The sequence below is a fragment of the Salmo salar genome, chromosome 13 (genome assembly GCF_965601325.2).
Source record: "Salmo salar chromosome 13, fSalSal1, whole genome shotgun sequence".
In the NCBI taxonomy this organism is placed as follows: Eukaryota; Metazoa; Chordata; class Actinopteri; order Salmoniformes; family Salmonidae; genus Salmo; species Salmo salar.
Genome location: NC_138303.1, coordinates 1,209,208 through 1,231,263, shown reverse-complemented (window position 1 = coordinate 1,231,263; position 22,056 = coordinate 1,209,208).

Below are 22,056 nucleotides of genomic sequence, written 5' to 3'. Positions count from 1 at the left end.
ACCATTTTCACAAAAAATTGCAGATATTTATTTTTCATTTTCGTGACACAAAAACAGTGACCCCGGTCATGCCGAACTATCGACATTCTGGACAGGCCTAAAAAAAATTTTTAAAACCATTTTCACAAAAAATTGCAGATATTTATTTTTCATTTTCGTGACACAAAAACAGTGACCCCGGTCATGCCGGGGTCACTGTTTTAAAAAAAACATTTTAAAACCATTTTCACAAAAAATTGCAGATATTTTTTTTTCATTTTCTTGACACAAAAACAGTGACCCTGGTCATGCCGAACTAGCGACATTCTGGACAGGCATAAAAAAACATTTTAAAACCATTTTCATTTTCGTGACACAAAAACAGTGACCCCGGTCATGCCGAACTAGCGACATTCTGGACAGGCCTAAAAGTTTTTTTTAAACCATTTCCACAAAAAATTGCAGTTTCTATTTTTGTCACCAAAAACGATTACTCCGATCATGCCGAACTAGCGACATTTTGGACAGGCCTAAAAAAAAACATTTTAGAACCATTTTCACAAAAAAAGCTCAGATTTTTTTTTTTCATTTTCGTGACACAAAAACAGAGACCCCGGTCATGCCGAACTAGCGACATTCTGGACAGGCCTAAAAAAAACATTTTAAAACAATTTTCACAAAAAATTGCAGATTTCTATTTTGTCCCTAAAAACGATGACTCCGATCATGCCGAAAAAGTGACATTCTGGACAGGCCTAAAAAAAAAATTTAAAACCATTTTCACAAAAAATTGCAGATATTTATTTTTCATTTTCGTGACACAAAAACAGTGACCCCGGTCATGCCGAACTATCGACATTCTGGACAGGCCTAAAAAAAATTTTTAAAACCATTTTCACAAAAAATTGCAGATATTTATTTTTCATTTTCGTGACACAAAAACAGTGACCCCGGTCATGCCGAACTAGCGACATTCTGGACAGGCCTAAATTTTTTTTTTAAACCATTTCCACAAAAAATTGCAGTTTCTATTTTTGTCACCAAAAACGATTACTCCGATCATGCCGAACTAGCGACATTTTGGACAGGCCTAAAAAAAACATTTTAAAACCATTTTCACAAAAAATTGCAGATATTTTTTTTTCATTTTCTTGACACAAAAACAGTGACCCTGGTCATGCCGAACTAGCGACATTCTGGACAGGCATAAAAAAACATTTTAAAACCATTTTCATTTTCGTGACACAAAAACAGTGACCCCGGTCATGCCGAACTAGCGACATTCTGGACAGGCCTAAAAGTTTTTTTTAAACCATTTCCACAAAAAATTGCAGTTTCTATTTTTGTCACCAAAAACGATTACTCCGATCATGCCGAACTAGCGACATTTTGGACAGGCCTAAAAAAAAACATTTTAGAACCATTTTCACAAAAAAAGCTCAGATTTTTTTTTTTCATTTTCGTGACACAAAAACAGAGACCCCGGTCATGCCGAACTAGCGACATTCTGGACAGGCCTAAAAAAAACATTTTAAAACCATTTTCACAAAAAATTGCAGATTTCTATTTTGTCCCTAAAAACGATGACTCCGATCATGCCGAAAAAGTGACATTCTGGACAGGCCTAAAAAAAAAATTTAAAACCATTTTCACAAAAAATTGCAGATATTTATTTTTCATTTTCGTGACACAAAAACAGTGACCCCGGTCATGCCGAACTATCGACATTCTGGACAGGCCTAAAAAAAAAATTTAAAACCATTTTCACAAAAAATTGCAGATATTTTTTTTTCATTTTCGTGACACAAAAACAGTGACCCCGGTCATGCCGAACTAGCGACATTCTGGACAGGCCTAAAAGTTTTTTTTAAACCATTTCCACAAAAAATTGCAGTTTCTATTTTTGTCACCAAAAACGATTACTCCGATCATGCCGAACTAGCGACATTTTGGACAGGCCTAAAAAAAACATTTTAAAACCATTTTCACAAAAAATTGCAGATATTTTTTTTTCATTTTCTTGACACAAAAACAGTGACCCTGGTCATGCCGAACTAGCGACATTCTGGACAGGCATAAAAAAACATTTTAAAACCATTTTCATTTTCGTGACACAAAAACAGTGACCCCGGTCATGCCGAACTAGCGACATTCTGGACAGGCCTAAAAGTTTTTTTTAAACCATTTCCACAAAAAATTGCAGTTTCTATTTTTGTCACCAAAAACGATTACTCCGATCATGCCGAACTAGCGACATTTTGGACAGGCCTAAAAAAAAACATTTTAGAACCATTTTCACAAAAAAAGCTCAGATTTTTTTTTTTCATTTTCGTGACACAAAAACAGAGACCCCGGTCATGCCGAACTAGCGACATTCTGGACAGGCCTAAAAAAAACATTTTAAAACCATTTTCACAAAAAATTGCAGATTTCTATTTTGTCCCTAAAAACGATGACTCCGATCATGCCGAAAAAGTGACATTCTGGACAGGCCTAAAAAAAAAAATTAAAACCATTTTCACAAAAAATTGCAGATATTTATTTTTCATTTTCGTGACACAAAAACAGTGACCCCGGTCATGCCGAACTATCGACATTCTGGACAGGCCTAAAAAAAAAACATTTTAAAACCATTTTCACAAAAAATTGCAGATATTTTTTTTTCATTTTCGTGACACAAAAACAGTGACCCCGGTCATGCCGAACTAGCGACATTCTGGACAGGCCTAAAAAATTTTTTTTTTTACTATTTCCACAAAAAATTGCAGTTTCTATTTTTGTCACCAAAAACGATGACTCCGATCATGCCGAACTATCGACATTCTGGACAGGCCTAAAAAAAACATTTTAAAACTATTTTCACAAAAAATTGCAGATTTCTATTTTGTCCCGAAAAACGATGACCCCGGTCATGCCGAACTATCGACATTCTGGACAGGCCTAAAAAAAAATTTAAAACCATTTTCACAAAAAATTGCAGATTTCTATTTTGTCCCGAAAAACGATGACCCCGGTCATGCCGAACTATCGACATTCTGGACAGGCCTAAAAAAAACATTTTAAAACCATTTTCACAAAAAATTGCAGATATTTTTTTTTCATTTTCTTGACACAAAAACAGTGACCCCGGTCATGCCGAACTAGCGACATTCTGGACAGGCCTAAAAAAAAATGTAAAACCATTTTCACAAAAAATTGCAGATTTCTATTTTGTCCCGAAAAACGATGACCCCGGTCATGCCGAACTATCGACATTCTGGACAGGCCTAAAAAAAACATTTTAAAACCATTTTCACAAAAAATTGCAGATATTTTTTTTTCATTTTCTTGACACAAAAACAGTGACCCCGGTCATGCCGAACTAGCGACATTCTGGACAGGCCTAAAAAAACATTTTAAAACCATTTTCACAAAAAATTGCAGATTTCTATTTTGTCCCGAAAAACGATGACCCCGGTCATGCCGAACTATCGACATTCTGGACAGGCCTAAAAAAACATTTTAAAACCATTTTCACAAAAAATTGCAGATATTTTTTTTTCATTTTCGTGACACAAAAACAGTGACCCCGGTCATGCCGAACTATCGACATTCTGGACAGGCCTAAAAAAAAAAATTCAAACCATTTTCACAAAAAATTGCAGATTTCTATTTTGTCCCTAAAAACGATGATTCCGATCATGCCGAAAAAGCGACATTCTGGACAGGCCTAAAAAAAAAAATTAAAACCATTTTCACAAAAAATTGCAGATATTTATTTTTCATTTTCGTGACACAAAAACAGTGACCCCGGTCATGCCGAACTAGCGACATTCTGGACAGGCCTAAAAAAAAGCATTTTAGAACCATTTTCAAAAAAAAAGCTCAGAATTCTTTTTTTCATTTTTTGACACAAAAACAGTGACCCCGGTCATGCCGAACTATCGACATTCTGGACAGGCCTAAAAAAAAATTGTAAAACCATTTTCACAAAAAATTGCAGATTTCTATTTTGTCCCTAAAAACGATGATTCCGATCATGCCGAAAAAGCGACATTCTGGACAGGCCTAAAAAAAAAATTTAAAACCATTTTCACAAAAAATTGCAGATATTTATTTTTCATTTTCGTGACACAAAAACAGTGACCCCGGTCATGCCGAACTATCGACATTCTGGACAGGCCTAAAAAAAAAATTTAAAACCATTTTCACAAAAAATTGCAGATAATTATTTTTCATTTTCGTGACACAAAAACAGTGACCCCGGTCATGCCGGGGTCACTGTTTTAAAAAAAACATTTTAAAACCATTTTCACAAAAAATTGCAGATATTTTTTTTTCATTTTCTTGACACAAAAACAGTGACCCTGGTCATGCCGAACTAGCGACATTCTGGACAGGCATAAAAAAACATTTTAAAACCATTTTCATTTTCGTGACACAAAAACAGTGACCCCGGTCATGCCGAACTAGCGACATTCTGGACAGGCCTAAAAGTTTTTTTTAAACCATTTCCACAAAAAATTGCAGTTTCTATTTTTGTCACCAAAAACGATTACTCCGATCATGCCGAACTAGCGACATTTTGGACAGGCCTAAAAAAAAACATTTTAGAACCATTTTCACAAAAAAAGCTCAGATTTTTTTTTTTCATTTTCGTGACACAAAAACAGAGACCCCGGTCATGCCGAACTAGCGACATTCTGGACAGGCCTAAAAAAAACATTTTAAAACCATTTTCACAAAAAATTGCAGATTTCTATTTTGTCCCTAAAAACGATGACTCCGATCATGCCGAAAAAGTGACATTCTGGACAGGCCTAAAAAAAAAATTTAAAACCATTTTCACAAAAAATTGCAGATATTTATTTTTCATTTTCGTGACACAAAAACAGTGACCCCGGTCATGCCGAACTATCGACATTCTGGACAGGCCTAAAAAAAAACATTTAAAACCATTTTCACAAAAAATTGCAGATATTTTTTTTTCATTTTCGTGACACAAAAACAGTGACCCCGGTCATGCCGAACTAGCGACATTCTGGACAGGCCTAAAAGTTTTTTTTAAACCATTTCCACAAAAAATTGCAGTTTCTATTTTTGTCACCAAAAACGATTACTCCGATCATGCCGAACTAGCGACATTTTGGACAGGCCTAAAAAAAACATTTTAAAACCATTTTCACAAAAAATTGCAGATATTCTTTTTTCATTTTCTTGACACAAAAACGAGTGACCCTGGTCATGCCGAACTAGCGACATTCTGGACAGGCATAAAAAAACATTTTAAAACCATTTTCACTTGCGTTCGTGACACGAAAAACGAGTGACCCCGGTCATGCCGAACTAGCGACATTCTGGACAGGCCTAAAAGTTCTTTTTAAAACCATTTCCACAAAAAATTGCAGTTTCTATTTCTTGTCGACCAAAAACGATTGACTCCGATCATGCCGAACTAGCGACATTCTGGACAGGCCTAAAAAAAACATTTTAGAACCATTTTCACAAAAAAGCTGCAGATTTTTTTTTCTCATTTTCGTGACACGAAAAACAGAGACCCCGGTCATGCCGAACTAGCGACATTCTGGACAGGCCTAAAAAAAACATTTTAAAACCATTTTCACAAAAAATTGCAGATATTTTTTTTTCATTTTCTTGACACAAAAACAGTGACCCCGGTCATGCCGAACTAGCGACATTCTGGACAGGCCTAAAAAAACATTTTAAAACCATTTTCACAAAAAATTGCAGATTTCTATTTTGTCCCGAAAAACGATGACCCCGGTCATGCCGAACTATCGACATTCTGGACAGGCCTAAAAAAACATTTTAAAACCATTTTCACAAAAAATTGCAGATATTTTTTTTTCATTTTCGTGACACAAAAACAGTGACCCCGGTCATGCCGAACTATCGACATTCTGGACAGGCCTAAAAAAAAAAATTCAAACCATTTTCACAAAAAATTGCAGATTTCTATTTTGTCCCTAAAAACGATGATTCCGATCATGCCGAAAAAGCGACATTCTGGACAGGCCTAAAAAAAAAAATTAAAACCATTTTCACAAAAAATTGCAGATATTTATTTTTCATTTTCGTGACACAAAAACAGTGACCCCGGTCATGCCGAACTAGCGACATTCTGGACAGGCCTAAAAAAAAGCATTTTAGAACCATTTTCAAAAAAAAAGCTCAGAATTCTTTTTTTCATTTTTTGACACAAAAACAGTGACCCCGGTCATGCCGAACTATCGACATTCTGGACAGGCCTAAAAAAACATTTTAAAACCATTTTCACAAAAAATTGCAGATTTCTATTTTGTCCCGAAAAACGATGACCCCGGTCATGCGGAACTATCGACATTCTGGACAGGCCTAAAAAAACATTTTAAAACCATTTTCACAAAAAATTGCAGATATTTTTTTTTCATTTTCGTGACACAAAAACAGTGACCTCCGATCATGCCGAACTAGCGACATTTTGGACAGGCCTAAAAAAACATTTTAAAAACATTTTCACAAAAAATTGCAGATTTCTATTTTGTCCCTAAAAACGATGACTCCGATCATGCCGAAAAAGCGACATTCTGGACAGGCCTAAAAAAACATTTTAAAACCATTTTCACAAAAAATTGCAGATTTCTATTTTGTCCCTAAAAACGATGATTCCGATCATGCCGAAAAAGCGACATTCTGGACAGGCCTAAAAAAAAAATGTAAAACCATTTTCACAAAAAATGGCAGATTTTTATTTTTCATTTTCGTGACACAAAAACAGTGACCCTGTCATGCCGAACTAGCGACATTCTGGACAGGCCTAAAAGTTTTTTTTAAACCATTTCCACAAAAAATTGCAGTTTCTATTTTTGTCACCAAAAACGATTACTCCGATCATGCCGAACTAGCGACATTTTGGACAGGCCTAAAAAAAACATTTTAAAACCATTTTCACAAAAAATTGCAGATATTTTTTTTTCATTTTCTTGACACAAAAACAGTGACCCTGGTCATGCCGAACTAGCGACATTCTGGACAGGCATAAAAAAACATTTTAAAACCATTTTCATTTTCGTGACACAAAAACAGTGACCCCGGTCATGCCGAACTAGCGACATTCTGGACAGGCCTAAAAGTTTTTTTTAAACCATTTCCACAAAAAATTGCAGTTTCTATTTTTGTCACCAAAAACGATTACTCCGATCATGCCGAACTAGCGACATTTTGGACAGGCCTAAAAAAAAACATTTTAGAACCATTTTCACAAAAAAAGCTCAGATTTTTTTTTTTCATTTTCGTGACACAAAAACAGAGACCCCGGTCATGCCGAACTAGCGACATTCTGGACAGGCCTAAAAAAAACATTTTAAAACCATTTTCACAAAAAATTGCAGATTTCTATTTTGTCCCTAAAAACGATGACTCCGATCATGCCGAAAAAGCGACATTCTGGACAGGCCTAAAAAAAACATTTTAAAACCATTTTCACAAAAAATTGCAGATATTTTTTTTTCATTTTCGTGACACAAAAACAGTGACCCCGGTCATGCCGAACTAGCGACATTCTGGACAGGCCTAAAAGTTTTTTTTAAACCATTTCCACAAAAAATTGCAGTTTCTATTTTTGTCACCAAAAACGATTACTCCGATCATGCCGAACTAGCGACATTTTGGACAGGCCTAAAAAAAACATTTTAAAACCATTTTCACAAAAAATTGCAGATATTTTTTTTTCATTTTCTTGACACCAAAACAGTGACCCTGGTCATGCCGAACTAGCGACATTCTGGACAGGCATAAAAAAACATTTTAAAACCATTTTCATTTTCGTGACACAAAAACAGTGACCCCGGTCATGCCGAACTAGCGACATTCTGGACAGGCCTAAAAGTTTTTTTTAAACCATTTCCACAAAAAATTGCAGTTTCTATTTTTGTCACCAAAAACGATTACTCCGATCATGCCGAACTAGCGACATTTTGGACAGGCCTAAAAAAAACATTTTAAAACCATTTTCACAAAAAATTGCAGATATTTTTTTTTCATTTTCTTGACACAAAAACAGTGACCCCGGTCATGCCGAACTAGCGACATTCTGGACAGGCATAAAAAAACATTTTAAAACCATTTTCACAAAAAATTGCAGATTTCTATTTTGTCCCGAAAAACGATGACCCCGGTCATGCCGAACTATCGACATTCTGGACAGGCCTAAAAAAACATTTTAAAACCATTTTCACAAAAAATTGCAGATATTTTTTTTTCATTTTCGTGACACAAAAACAGTGACCCAGGTCATGCCGAACTATCGACATTCTGGACAGGCCTAAAAAAAAAAATTCAAACCATTTTCACAAAAAATTGCAGATTTCTATTTTGTCCCTAAAAACGATGATTCCGATCATGCCGAAAAAGCGACATTCTGGACAGGCCTAAAAAAAAAAATTAAAACCATTTTCACAAAAAATTGCAGATATTTATTTTTCATTTTCGTGACACAAAAACAGTGACCCCGGTCATGCCGAACTAGCGACATTCTGGACAGGCCTAAAAAAAAAACATTTTAAAACCATTTTCACAAAAAATTGCAGATATTTATTTTTCATTTTCGTGACACAAAAACAGTGACCCCGGTCATGCCGAACTAGCGACATTCTGGACAGGCCTAAAAAAAAAACATTTTAAAACCATTTTCACAAAAAATTGCAGATATTTTTTTTCCATTTTCGTGACACAAAAACAGTGACCCCGGTCATGCCGAACTAGCGACATTCTGGACAGGCCTAAAAGTTTTTTTTAAACCATTTCCACAAAAAATTGCAGTTTCTATTTTTGTCACCAAAAACGATTACTCCGATCATGCCGAACTAGCGACATTTTGGACAGGCCTAAAAAAAAACATTTTAGAACCATTTTCACAAAAAAAGCTCAGATTTTTTTTTTTCATTTTCGTGACACAAAAACAGTGACCCCGGTCATGCCGAACTAGCGACATTCTGGACAGGCCTAAAAAAAACATTTTAAAACCATTTTCACAAAAAATTGCAGATATTTTTTTTTCATTTTCTTGACACAAAAACAGTGACCCCGGTCATGCCGAACTATCGACATTCTGGACAGGCCTAAAAAAAACATTTTAAAACCATTTTCACAAAAAATTGCAGATATTTTTTTTTCATTTTCTTGACACAAAAACAGTGACCCCGGTCATGCCGAACTAGCGACATTCTGGACAGGCCTAAAAAAAAAATTTAAAACCATTTTCACAAAAAATTGCAGATTTCTATTTTGTCCCTAAAAACGATGATTCCGATCATGCCGAAAAAGCGACATTCTGGACAGGCCTAAAAAAAAACATTTTAAAACCATTTTCACAAAAAATTGCAGATATTTTTTTTTCATTTTCTTGACACAAAAACAGTGACCCCGGTCATGCCGAACTATCGACATTCTGGACAGGCCTAAAAAAAAAAATTAAAACCATTTTCACAAAAAATTGCAGATTTCTATTTTTGTCACCAAAAACGATTACTCCGATCATGCCGAACTAGCGACATTTTGGACAGGCCTAAAAAAAACCATTTTACAACCATTTTCACAAAAAAAGCTCAGATTTTTTTTTCTTCATTTTCGTGACACAAAAACAGTGACCCCGGTCATGCCGAACTAGCGACATTCTGGACAGGCCTAAAAGTTTTTTTTAAACCATTTCCACAAAAAATTGCAGTTTCTATTTTTGTCACCAAAAACGATTACTCCGATCATGCCGAACTAGCGACATTTTGGACAGGCCTAAAAAAAAACATTTTAGAACCATTTTCACAAAAAAAGCTCAGATTTTTTTTTCTTCATTTTCGTGACACAAAAACAGAGACCCCGGTCATGCCGAACTAGCGACATTCTGGACAGGCCTAAAAAAAACATTTTAAAACCATTTTCACAAAAAATTGCAGATATTTTTTTTTCATTTTCTTGACACAAAAACAGTGACCCCGGTCATGCCGAACTATCGACATTCTGGACAGGCCTAAAAAAAACATTTTAAAACCATTTTCACAAAAAATTGCAGATATTTTTTTTTCATTTTCTTGACACAAAAACAGTGACCCCGGTCATGCCGAACTAGCGACATTCTGGACAGGCCTAAAAAAAAAATTTAAAACCATTTTCACAAAAAATTGCAGATTTCTATTTTGTCCCTAAAAACGATGATTCCGATCATGCCGAAAAAGCGACATTCTGGACAGGCCTAAAAAAAAACATTTTAAAACCATTTTCACAAAAAATTGCAGATATTTTTTTTTCATTTTCTTGACACAAAAACAGTGACCCCGGTCATGCCGAACTAGCGACATTCTGGACAGGCCTAAAAAAACATTTTAAAACCATTTTCACAAAAAATTGCTGATTTTTATTTTGTCCCGAAAAACGATGACCCCGGTCATGCCGAACTATCGACATTCTGGACAGGCCTAAAAAAACATTTTAAAACCATTTTCACAAAAAATTGCAGATATTTTTTTTTCATTTTCGTGACACAAAAACAGTGACCCCGGTCATGCCGAACTATCGACATTCTGGACAGGCCTAAAAAAAAAAATTAAAACCATTTTCACAAAAAATTGCAGATTTCTATTTTTGTCACCAAAAACGATTACTCCGATCATGCCGAACTAGCGACATTTTGGACAGGCCTAAAAAAAAACATTTTACAACCATTTTCACAAAAAAAGCTCAGATTTTTTTTTCTTCATTTTCGTGACACAAAAACAGTGACCCCGGTCATGCCGAACTAGCGACATTCTGGACAGGCCTAAAAGTTTTTTTTAAACCATTTCCACAAAAAATTGCAGTTTCTATTTTTGTCACCAAAAACGATTACTCCGATCATGCCGAACTAGCGACATTTTGGACAGGCCTAAAAAAAAACATTTTAGAACCATTTTCACAAAAAAAGCTCAGATTTTTTTTTCTTCATTTTCGTGACACAAAAACAGAGACCCCGGTCATGCCGAACTAGCGACATTCTGGACAGGCCTAAAAAAAACATTTTAAAACCATTTTCACAAAAAATTGCAGATTTCTATTTTGTCCCTAAAAACGATGACTCCGATCATGCCGAAAAAGTGACATTCTGGACAGGCCTAAAAAAAAAATTTAAAACCATTTTCACAAAAAATTGCAGATATTTATTTTTCATTTTCGTGACACAAAAACAGTGACCCCGGTCATGCCGAACTATCGACATTCTGGACAGGCCTAAAAAAAAAACATTTTAAAACCATTTTCACCAAAAATTGCAGATATTTTTTTTTCATTTTCGTGACACAAAAACAGTGACCCCGGTCATGCCGAACTAGCGACATTCTGGACAGGCCTAAAAAATTTTTTTTTTTACTATTTCCACAAAAAATTGCAGTTTCTATTTTTGTCACCAAAAACGATGACTCCGATCATGCCGAACTAGCGACATTCTGGACAGGCCTAAAAAAACATTTTAAAACCATTTTCACAAAAAATTGCAGATATTTTTTTTTCATTTTCGTGACACAAAAACAGTGACTCCGATCATGCCGAACTAGCGACATTTTGGACAGGCCTAAAAAACATTTTAAAAACATTTTCACAAAAAATTGCAGATTTCTATTTTGTCCCTAAAAACGATGACTCCGATCATGCCGAAAAAGCGACATTCTGGACAGGCCTAAAAAAAACATTTTAAAACCATTTTCACCAAAAATTGCAGATATTTTTTTTTAATTTTCTTAACACAAAAACAGTGACCCCGGTCATGCCGAACTAGCGACATTCTGGACAGGCCTAAAAAAACATTTTAAAACCATTTTCACCAAAAATTGCAGATTTCTATTTTGTCCCTAAAAACGATGACTCCGATCATGCCGAAAAAGCGACATTCTGGACAGGCCTAAAAAAATTTTTAAAAACCATTTTCACAAAAAATTGCAGATTTCTATTTTGTCCCTAAAAACGATGATTCCGATCATGCCGAAAAAGCGACATTCTGGACAGGCCTAAAAAAAAAATGTAAAACCATTTCCACAAAAAATGGCAGATTTTTATTTTTCATTTTCGTGACACAAAAACAGTGACCCGGGTCATGCCGAACTAGCGACATTCTGGACAGGCCTAAAAAAATGTTTTTAAACCATTTCCACAAAAAATTGCAGTTTCTATTTTTGTCACCAAAAACGATGACTCCGATCATTCCGAACTAGCGACATTTTGGACAGGCCTAAAAAAACATTTCAAAACCATTTTCACAAAAAAATGCAGATTTCTATTTTGTCCCTAAAAACGATGACACCGATCATGCCGAAAAAGCGACATTCTGGACAGGCCTAAAAAAAAACATTTTAAAACCATTTTCACAAAAAATTGCAGATATTTTTTTTTCATTTTCGTGACACAAAAACAGTGACCCCGGTCATGCCGAACTAGCGACATTCTGGACAGGCCTAAAAGTTTTTTTTAAACCATTTCCACAAAAAATTGCAGTTTCTATTTTTGTCACCAAAAACGATTACTCCGATCATGCCGAACTAGCGACATTTTGGACAGGCCTAAAAAAAAACATTTTAGAACCATTTTCACAAAAAAAGCTCAGATTTTTTTTTTTCATTTTCGTGACACAAAAACAGTGACCCCGGTCATGCCGAACTAGCGACATTCTGGACAGGCCTAAAAAAAACATTTTAAAACCATTTTCACAAAAAATTGCAGATATTTCTTTTTCATTTTCTTGACACAAAAACGAGTGACCCCGGTCATGCCGAACTAGCGACATTCTGGACAGGCCTAAAAAAAAATTGTAAAACCATTTTCACAAAAAATTGCAGATTTCTATTTTGTCCCTAAAAACGATGATTCCGATCATGCCGAAAAAGCGACATTCTGGACAGGCCTAAAAAAAAAATTTTAAAGCCATTTTCACAAAAAATTGCAGATATTTATTTTTCATTTTCGTGACACAAAAACAGTGACCCCGGTCATGCCGAACTAGCGACATTCTGGACAGGCCTAAAAAAAAAACATTTTAAAACCATTTTCACAAAAAATTGCAGATATTTTTTTTTCATTTTCGTGACACAAAAACAGTGACCCCGGTCATGCCGAACTAGCGACATTCTGGACAGGCCTAAAAGATTTTTTTAAACCATTTCCACAAAAAATTGCAGTTTCTATTTTTGTCACCGAAAAACGATGACTCCGATCATGCCGAACTAGCGACATTTTGGACAGGCCTAAAAAAAAACATTTTAGAACCATTTTCACAAAAAAAGCTGCAGATTTTTTTTTTTCATTTTCGTGACACAAAAACAGTGACCCCGGTCATGCCGAACTAGCGACATTCTGGACAGGCCTAAAAAAAACATTTTAAAACCATTTTCACAAAAAATTGCAGATATTTTTTTTTCATTTTCTTGACACAAAAACAGTGACCCCGGTCATGCCGAACTAGCGACATTCTGGACAGGCCTAAAAAAAAATTGTAAAACCATTTTCACAAAAAATTGCAGATTTCTATTTTGTCCCTAAAAACGATAACTCCGATCATGCCGAACTAGCGACATTCTGGACAGGCCTAAAAAAAAAACATTTCAAAACCATTTTCACAAAAAATTGCAGATATTTTTTTTTCATTTTCGTGACACAAAAACAGTGACCCCGGTCATGCCGAACTAGCGACATTCTGGACAGGCCTAAAAAATTTTTTTTTAAACTATTTCCACAAAAAATTGCAGTTTCTATTTTTGTCACCAAAAACGATGACTCCGATCATGCCGAACTAGCGACATTCTGGACAGGCCAAAAAAAAAAAATTAAAACCATTTTCACAAAAAATTGCAGATTTCTATTTTGTCCCTAAAAACGATGATTCCGATCATGCCGAAAAAGCGACATTCTGGACAGGCCTAAAAAAAACATTTTAAAACCATTTTCACAAAAAATTGCAGATATTTTTTTTTCATTTTCTTGACACAAAAACAGTGACCCCGGTCATGCCGAACTAGCGACATTCTGGACAGGCCTAAAAAAACATTTTAAAACCATTTTCACAAAAAATTGCAGATTTCTATTTTGTCCCGAAAAACGATGACCCCGGTCATGCCGAACTATCGACATTCTGGACAGGCCTAAAAAAAAATTTAAAACCATTTTCACAAAAAATTGCAGATTTCTATTTTGTCCCGAAAAACGATGACCCCGGTCATGCCGAACTATCGACATTCTGGACAGGCCTAAAAAAACATTTTAAAACCATTTTCACAAAAAATTGCAGATATTTTTTTTTCATTTTCGTGACACAAAAACAGTGACCCCGGTCATGCCGAACTATCGACATTCTGGACAGGCCTAAAAAAAAAAATTAAAACCATTTTCACAAAAAATTGCAGATTTCTATTTTGTCCCTAAAAACGATGATTCCGATCATGCCGAAAAAGCGACATTCTGGACAGGCCAAAAAAAAAAAATTAAAACCATTTTCACAAAAAATTGCAGATATTTATTTTTCATTTTCGTGACACAAAAACAGTGACCCCGGTCATGCCGAACTAGCGACATTCTGGACAGGCCTAAAAAAAAAAACATTTTAAAACCATTTTCACAAAAAATTGCAGATATTTTTTTTTCATTTTCGTGACACAAAAACAGTGACCCCGGTCATGCCGAACTAGCGACATTCTGGACAGGCCTAAAAGTTTTTTTTAAACCATTTCCACAAAAAATTGCAGTTTCTATTTTTGTCACCAAAAACGATTACTCCGATCATGCCGAACTAGCGACATTTTGGACAGGCCTAAAAAAAAACATTTTAGAACCATTTTCACAAAAAAAGCTCAGATTTTTTTTTTTCATTTTCGTGACACAAAAACAGTGACCCCGGTCATGCCGAACTAGCGACATTCTGGACAGGCCTAAAAAAAACATTTTAAAACCATTTTCACAAAAAATTGCAGATATTTTTTTTTCATTTTCTTGACACAAAAACAGTGACCCCGGTCATGCCGAACTAGCGACATTCTGGACAGGCCTAAAAAAAAATTTAAAACCATTTTCACAAAAAATTGCAGATTTCTATTTTGTCCCGAAAAACGATGACCCCGGTCATGCCGAACTATCGACATTCTGGACAGGCCTAAAAAAAACATTTTAAAACCATTTTCACAAAAAATTGCAGATATTTTTTTTTCATTTTCTTGACACAAAAACAGTGACCCCGGTCATGCCGAACTAGCGACATTCTGGACAGGCCTAAAAAAACATTTTAAAACCATTTTCACAAAAAATTGCAGATTTCTATTTTGTCCCTAAAAACGATGACTCCGATCATGCCGAAAAAAGCGACATTCTGGACAGGCCTAAAAAATTTTTTTAAAAACCATTTTCACCAAAAATTGCTGATTTTTTTTTTCTTCATTTTTGTGACACAAAAACAGTGACCCCGGTCATGCCGAACTAGCGACATTCTGGACAGGCCTAAAAAAAACATTTTAAAACCATTTTCACAAAAAATTGCAGATTTCTATTTTGTCCCTAAAAACGATGACTCCGATCATGCCGAAAAAGCGACATTCTGGACAGGCCTAAAAAACAAATTTAGAACCATTTTCAAAAAAAAATTGCAGATATTTTTTTCTAATTTTTGTGACACAAAAACAGTGACCCCGGTCATGCCGAACTAGCGACATTCTGGACAGGCCTAAAAAAAACATTTTAAAACCATTTTCACAAAAAATTGCAGATTTCTATTTTGTCCCTAAAAACGATGACTCCGATCATGCCGAACTATCGACATTCTGGACAGGCCTAAAAAACATTTTAAAACCATTTTCACAAAAAATTGCAGATTTCTATTTTGTCCCTAAATACGATGACTCCGATCATGCCGAACTAGCGACATTCTGGACAGGCCTAAAAAAAACATTTTAAAACCATTTTCACAAAAAATTGCAGATTTCTATTTTGTCCCTAAAAACGATGACTCCGATCATGCCGAAAAAAGCGACATTCTGGACAGGCCTAAAAAAAATTTTTAAAACCATTTTCACCAAAAATTGCTGATTTTTTTTTTCTTGATTTTCGTGACACAAAAACAGTGACCCCGGTCATGCCGAACTAGCGACATTCTGGACAGGCCTAAAAAAAACATTTTAAAACCATTTTCACAAAAAATTGTAGATTTCTATTTTTGTCACCAAAAACGATGACTCCGATCATGCCGAACTAGCGACATTTTGGACAGGCCTAAAAAAAAGCATTTTAGAACCATTTTCTAAAAAAAAGCTCAGAATTCTTTTTTTCATTTTTTGACACAAAAACAGTGACCCCGGTCATGCCGAACTATCGACATTCTGGACAGGCCTAAAAAAAACATTTTAAAACCATTTTCACAAAAAATTGCAGATTTCTATTTTGTCCCTAAAAACGATGACTCCGATCATGCCGAAAAAGCGACATTCTGGACAGGCCTAAACATTTTTTTTTAAACCATTTTCACAAAAAATTGCAGATATTTTTTTTTCATTTTCGTGACACAAAAACTGTGACCCTGGTCATGCCGAACTAGCGACATTCTGGACAGGCCTAAAAAAAACATTTTAAAACCATTTTCACAAAAAATTGCAGATTTCTATTTTGTCCCTAAAAACGATGACTCCGATCATGCCGAAAAAAGCGACATTCTGGACAGGCCGAAAAAAAAATTTTAAAACCATTTTCACCAAAAATTGATGACTTTTTTTTTCTTCATTTTCGTGACACAAAAACAGTGACCCCGGTCATGCCGAACTAGCGACATTCTGGACAGGCCTAAAAAAAACATTTTAAAACCATTTTCACAAAAAATTGTAGATTTCTATTTTTGTCACCAAAAACGATGACTCCGATCATGCCGAACTAGCGACATTTTGGACAGGCCTAAAAAAACACATTTTAGAACCATTTTCAAAAAAAAAGCTCAGAATTTTTTTTTTCATTTTTTGACACAAAAACAGTGACCCCGGTCATGCCGAACTATCGACATTCTGGACAGGCCTAAAAAAACATTTTAAAACCATTTTCACAAAAAATTGCAGATTTCTATTTTGTCCCTAAAAACGATGACTCCGATCATGCCGAAAAAGCGACATTCTGGACAGGCCTAAAAAAAATTTTAATAACCATTTTCACCAAAAATGGCTGATTTTTTTTTTCTTCATTTTTTGACACAAAAACAGTGACCCTCGTCATACTGAACTATCGACATTCTGGACAGGCCTAAAAAAAACATTTTAAAACCATTTTCACAAAAAATTGCAGATTTCTATTTTGTCCCTAAAAACGATGACTCCGATCATGCCGAAAAAGCAACATTCTGGACAGGCCCAAAAAAAAAATTTTGAACCATTTTCACAAAAAATTGCAGATATTTTTTTTTCATTTTCGTGACACAAAAACAGTGACCCCGGTCATGCCGAACTATCGACATTCTGGACAGGCCTAAAAAAAAAAATTAAAACCATTTTCACAAAAAATTGCAGATATTTATTTTTCATTTTCGTGACACAAAAACAGTGACCCCGGTCATGCCGAACTAGCGACATTCTGGACAGGCCTAAAAAAAAAAACATTTTAAAACCATTTTCACAAAAAATTGCAGATATTTTTTTTTCATTTTCGTGACACAAAAACAGTGACCCCGGTCATGCCGAACTAGCGACATTCTGGACAGGCCTAAAAGTTTTTTTTAAACCATTTCCACAAAAAATTGCAGTTTCTATTTTTGTCACCAAAAACGATTACTCCGATCATGCCGAACTAGCGACATTTTGGACAGGCCTAAAAAAAAACATTTTAGAACCATTTTCACAAAAAAAGCTCAGATTTTTTTTTTTCATTTTCGTGACACAAAAACAGTGACCCCGGTCATGCCGAACTAGCGACATTCTGGACAGGCCTAAAAAAAACATTTTAAAACCATTTTCACAAAAAATTGCAGATATTTTTTTTTCATTTTCTTGACACAAAAACAGTGACCCCGGTCATGCCGAACTAGCGACATTCTGGACAGGCCTAAAAAAAAATGTAAAACCATTTTCACAAAAAATTGCAGATTTCTATTTTGTCCCGAAAAACGATGACCCCGGTCATGCCGAACTATCGACATTCTGGACAGGCCTAAAAAAAACATTTTAAAACCATTTTCACAAAAAATTGCTGATATTTTTTTTTCATTTTCTTGACACAAAAAGAGTGACCCCGGTCATGCCGAACTAGCGACATTCTGGACAGGCCTAAAAAAACATTTTAAAACCATTTTCACAAAAAATTGCAGATTTCTATTTTGTCCCTAAAAACGATGACTCCGATCATGCCGAAAAAAGCGACATTCTGGACAGGCCTAAAAAAAATTTTTAAAACCATTTTCACCAAAAATTGCTGATTTTTTTTTTCTTCATTTTCGTGACACAAAAACAGTGACCCCGGTCATGCCGAACTAGCGACATTCTGGACAGGCCTAAAAAAAACATTTTAAAACCATTTTCACAAAAAATTGCAGATTTCTATTTTGTCCCTAAAAACGATGACTCCGATCATGCCGAAAAAGCGACATTCTGGACAGGCCTAAAAAAATGTTTAACCTCTATGGGACCGGCGGGACGAATTCGTCCCACCTACGTAACAGCCACTGCCATCCTGTGGCGCGATTTTCAAAATCTTCAAAATCATATTACTTCAATTTCTCAAACATATGACTATTTTACAGCCATTTAAAGATAAGACTCTCGTTAATCTAACCACACTGTCCGATTTCAAAAAGGCTTTACAACGAAAGCAAAACATTAGATTATGTCAGCAGAGTACCAAGCCAGAAATAATCAGACACCCATTTTTCAAGACAACATATAATGTCACCAAAACCCAGAAGACAGCTAAATGCAGCACTCACCTTTGATGATCTTCATCAGATGACAACCCTAGGACATTATGTTATACAATACATGCATGTTTTGTTCAATCAAGTTCATATTTATATCAAAAACCAGCTTTTTACATTAGCATGTGACGTTCAGAACTAGCATACCCCCCGCAAACTTACGGGGAATTCGCTAACATTTTACTAAATTACTCACGATAAACGTTCACAAAAAGCATAACAATTATTTTAAGAATTATAGATACAGACCTCCTCTATGCACTCGATATGTCCGATTTTAAAATAGCTTTTTGGTGAAAGCACATTTTGCAATATTCTCAGTAGATAGCCCAGGCATCACGGGCTCGCTATTTAGACACCCGGCAAGTTTAGCACTCACCATAATCATATTTACTATTATAAAAATGTCATTACCTTTTGTTGTCTTCGTCAGAATGCACACCCAGGACGTCTACTTCAATAACAAATGTTGGTTTGGTCCAAAATAATCCATCGTTATATCCGAATAGCGGCGTTTTGTTCGTGCGTTCCAGACACTATCCGAAATAGTAAAGAAGTGTCGCGCGCTTGGCGCAATTCCTGACAATAAAATTCAAAGTATTCCATTGCCGTACGTCGAAGCATGTCAACCACTGTTTAAAATCTATTTTTACGTCATTTTTCTCGTAGAAAAGCGATAAAATTCCGACAGGGAATCTCCTTTTCGGCAAACAGAGGAAAAAATCCCAAAGGCGGGGGCGGTCGGGGTCACGCGCATAAGCTAGTGTCTCTTGATGGGCCACTTGAGAAAGGCGATAATGTGTTTCAGCCTGGGGCTGGAATGACGACATTCTCTTTTTTCCCGGGCTATGAGAGCCTATGGACGACGTGGGAAGTGTCACGTTAGAGCAGAGATCCTTAGTAAATGATAGAGATGGCAAAGAAGTTCCAGAAATGGTCAGACAGGCCACTTCCTGTAAAGGAATCTCTCAGGTTTTGACCTGCCATTTGAGTTCTGTTATACTCACAGACACCATTCAAACAGTTTTAGAAAATTTAGGGTGTTTTCTATCCATATGTAATAAGTATATGCATATTCTAGTTACTGAGTAGGAGTGGTAACCAGATTAAATCGGGTATGTTTTTTATCCAGCCGTGTCAATGCTGCCCCCTAGCCCTAACAGGTTAATAACCATTTTCACCAAAAATGGCTGATTTTTTTTTTCTTCATTTTTTGACACAAAAACAGTGACCCTCGTCATACTGAACTATCGACATTCTGGACAGGCCTAAAAAAAACATTTTAAAACCATTTTCACAAAAAATTGCAGATTTCTATTTTGTCCCTAAAAACGATGACTCCGATCATGCCGAAAAAGCAACATTCTGGACAGGCCCAAAAAAAAAATTTGAACCATTTTCACAAAAAATTGCAGATATTTTTTTTTCATTTTCGTGACACAAAAACAGTGACCCCGGTCATGCCGAACTATCGACATTCTGGACAGGCCTAAAAAAAAAAATTAAAACCATTTTCACAAAAAATTGCAGATATTTATTTTTCATTTTCGTGACACAAAAACAGTGACCCCGGTCATGCCGAACTAGCGACATTCTGGACAGGCCTAAAAAAAAAAAACATTTTAAAACCATTTTCACAAAAAATTGCAGATATTTTTTTTTCATTTTCGTGACACAAAAACAGTGACCCCGGTCATGCCGAACTAGCGACATTCTGGACAGGCCTAAAAGTTTTTTTTAAACCATTTCCACAAAAAATTGCAGTTTCTATTTTTGTCACCAAAAACGATTACTCCGATCATGCCGAACTAGCGACATTTTGGACAGGCCTAAAAAAAAACATTTTAGAACCATTTTCACAAAAAAAGCTCAGATTTTTTTTTTTCATTTTCGTGACACAAAAACAGTGACCCCGGTCATGCCGAACTAGCGACATTCTGGACAGGCCTAAAAAAAATTTTTAAAACCATTTTCACCAAAAATTGCATGACTATTTTTTTTTCATTTTCTTGACACAAAAACAGTGACCCCGGTCATGCCGAACTAGCGACATTCTGGACAGGCCTAAAAAAAAATTTAAAACCATTTTCACAAAAAATTGCAGATTTCTATTTTGTCCCGAAAAACGATGACCCCGGTCATGCCGAACTATCGACATTCTGGACAGGCCTAAAAAAAACATTTTAAAACCATTTTCACAAAAAATTGCAGATATTTTTTTTTCATTTTCTTGACACAAAAACAGTGACCCCGGTCATGCCGAACTAGCGACATTCTGGACAGGCCTAAAAAAACATTTTAAAACCATTTTCACAAAAAATTGCAGATTTCTATTTTGTCCCTAAAAACGATGACTCCGATCATGCCGAAAAAAGCGACATTCTGGACAGGCCTAAAAAAAATTTTTAAAACCATTTTCACCAAAAATTGCTGATTTTTTTTTTCTTCATTTTCGTGACACAAAAACAGTGACCCCGGTCATGCCGAACTAGCGACATTCTGGACAGGCCTAAAAAAAACATTTTAAAACCATTTTCACAAAAAATTGCAGATTTCTATTTTGTCCCTAAAAACGATGACTCCGATCATGCCGAAAAAGCGACATTCTGGACAGGCCTAAAAAACAAATTTAGAACCATTTTCAAAAAAAAATTGCAGATATTTTTTTCTTACTTTCGTGACACAAAAACAGTGACCCGGTCATGCCGAACTATCGACATTCTGGACAGGCCTAAAAAACATTTTAAAACCATTTTCACAAAAAATTGCAGATTTCTATTTTGTCCCTAAATACGATGACTCCGATCATGCCGAAAAAGCGACATTCTGGACAGGCCTAAAAAAAACATTTTAAAACCATTTTCACAAAAAATTGTAGATTTCTATTTTTGTCACCAAAAACGATGACTCCGATCATGCCGAACTAGCGACATTTTGGACAGGCCTAAAAAAACACATTTTAGAACCATTTTCAAAAAAAAAGCTCAGAATTTTTTTTCTTCATTTTTTGACACAAAAACAGTGACCCCGGTCATGCCGAACTATCGACATTCTGGACAGGCCTAAAAAAACATTTTAAAACCATTTTCACAAAAAATTGCAGATTTCTATTTTGTCCCTAAAAACGATGACTCCGATCATGCCGAAAAAGCGACATTCTG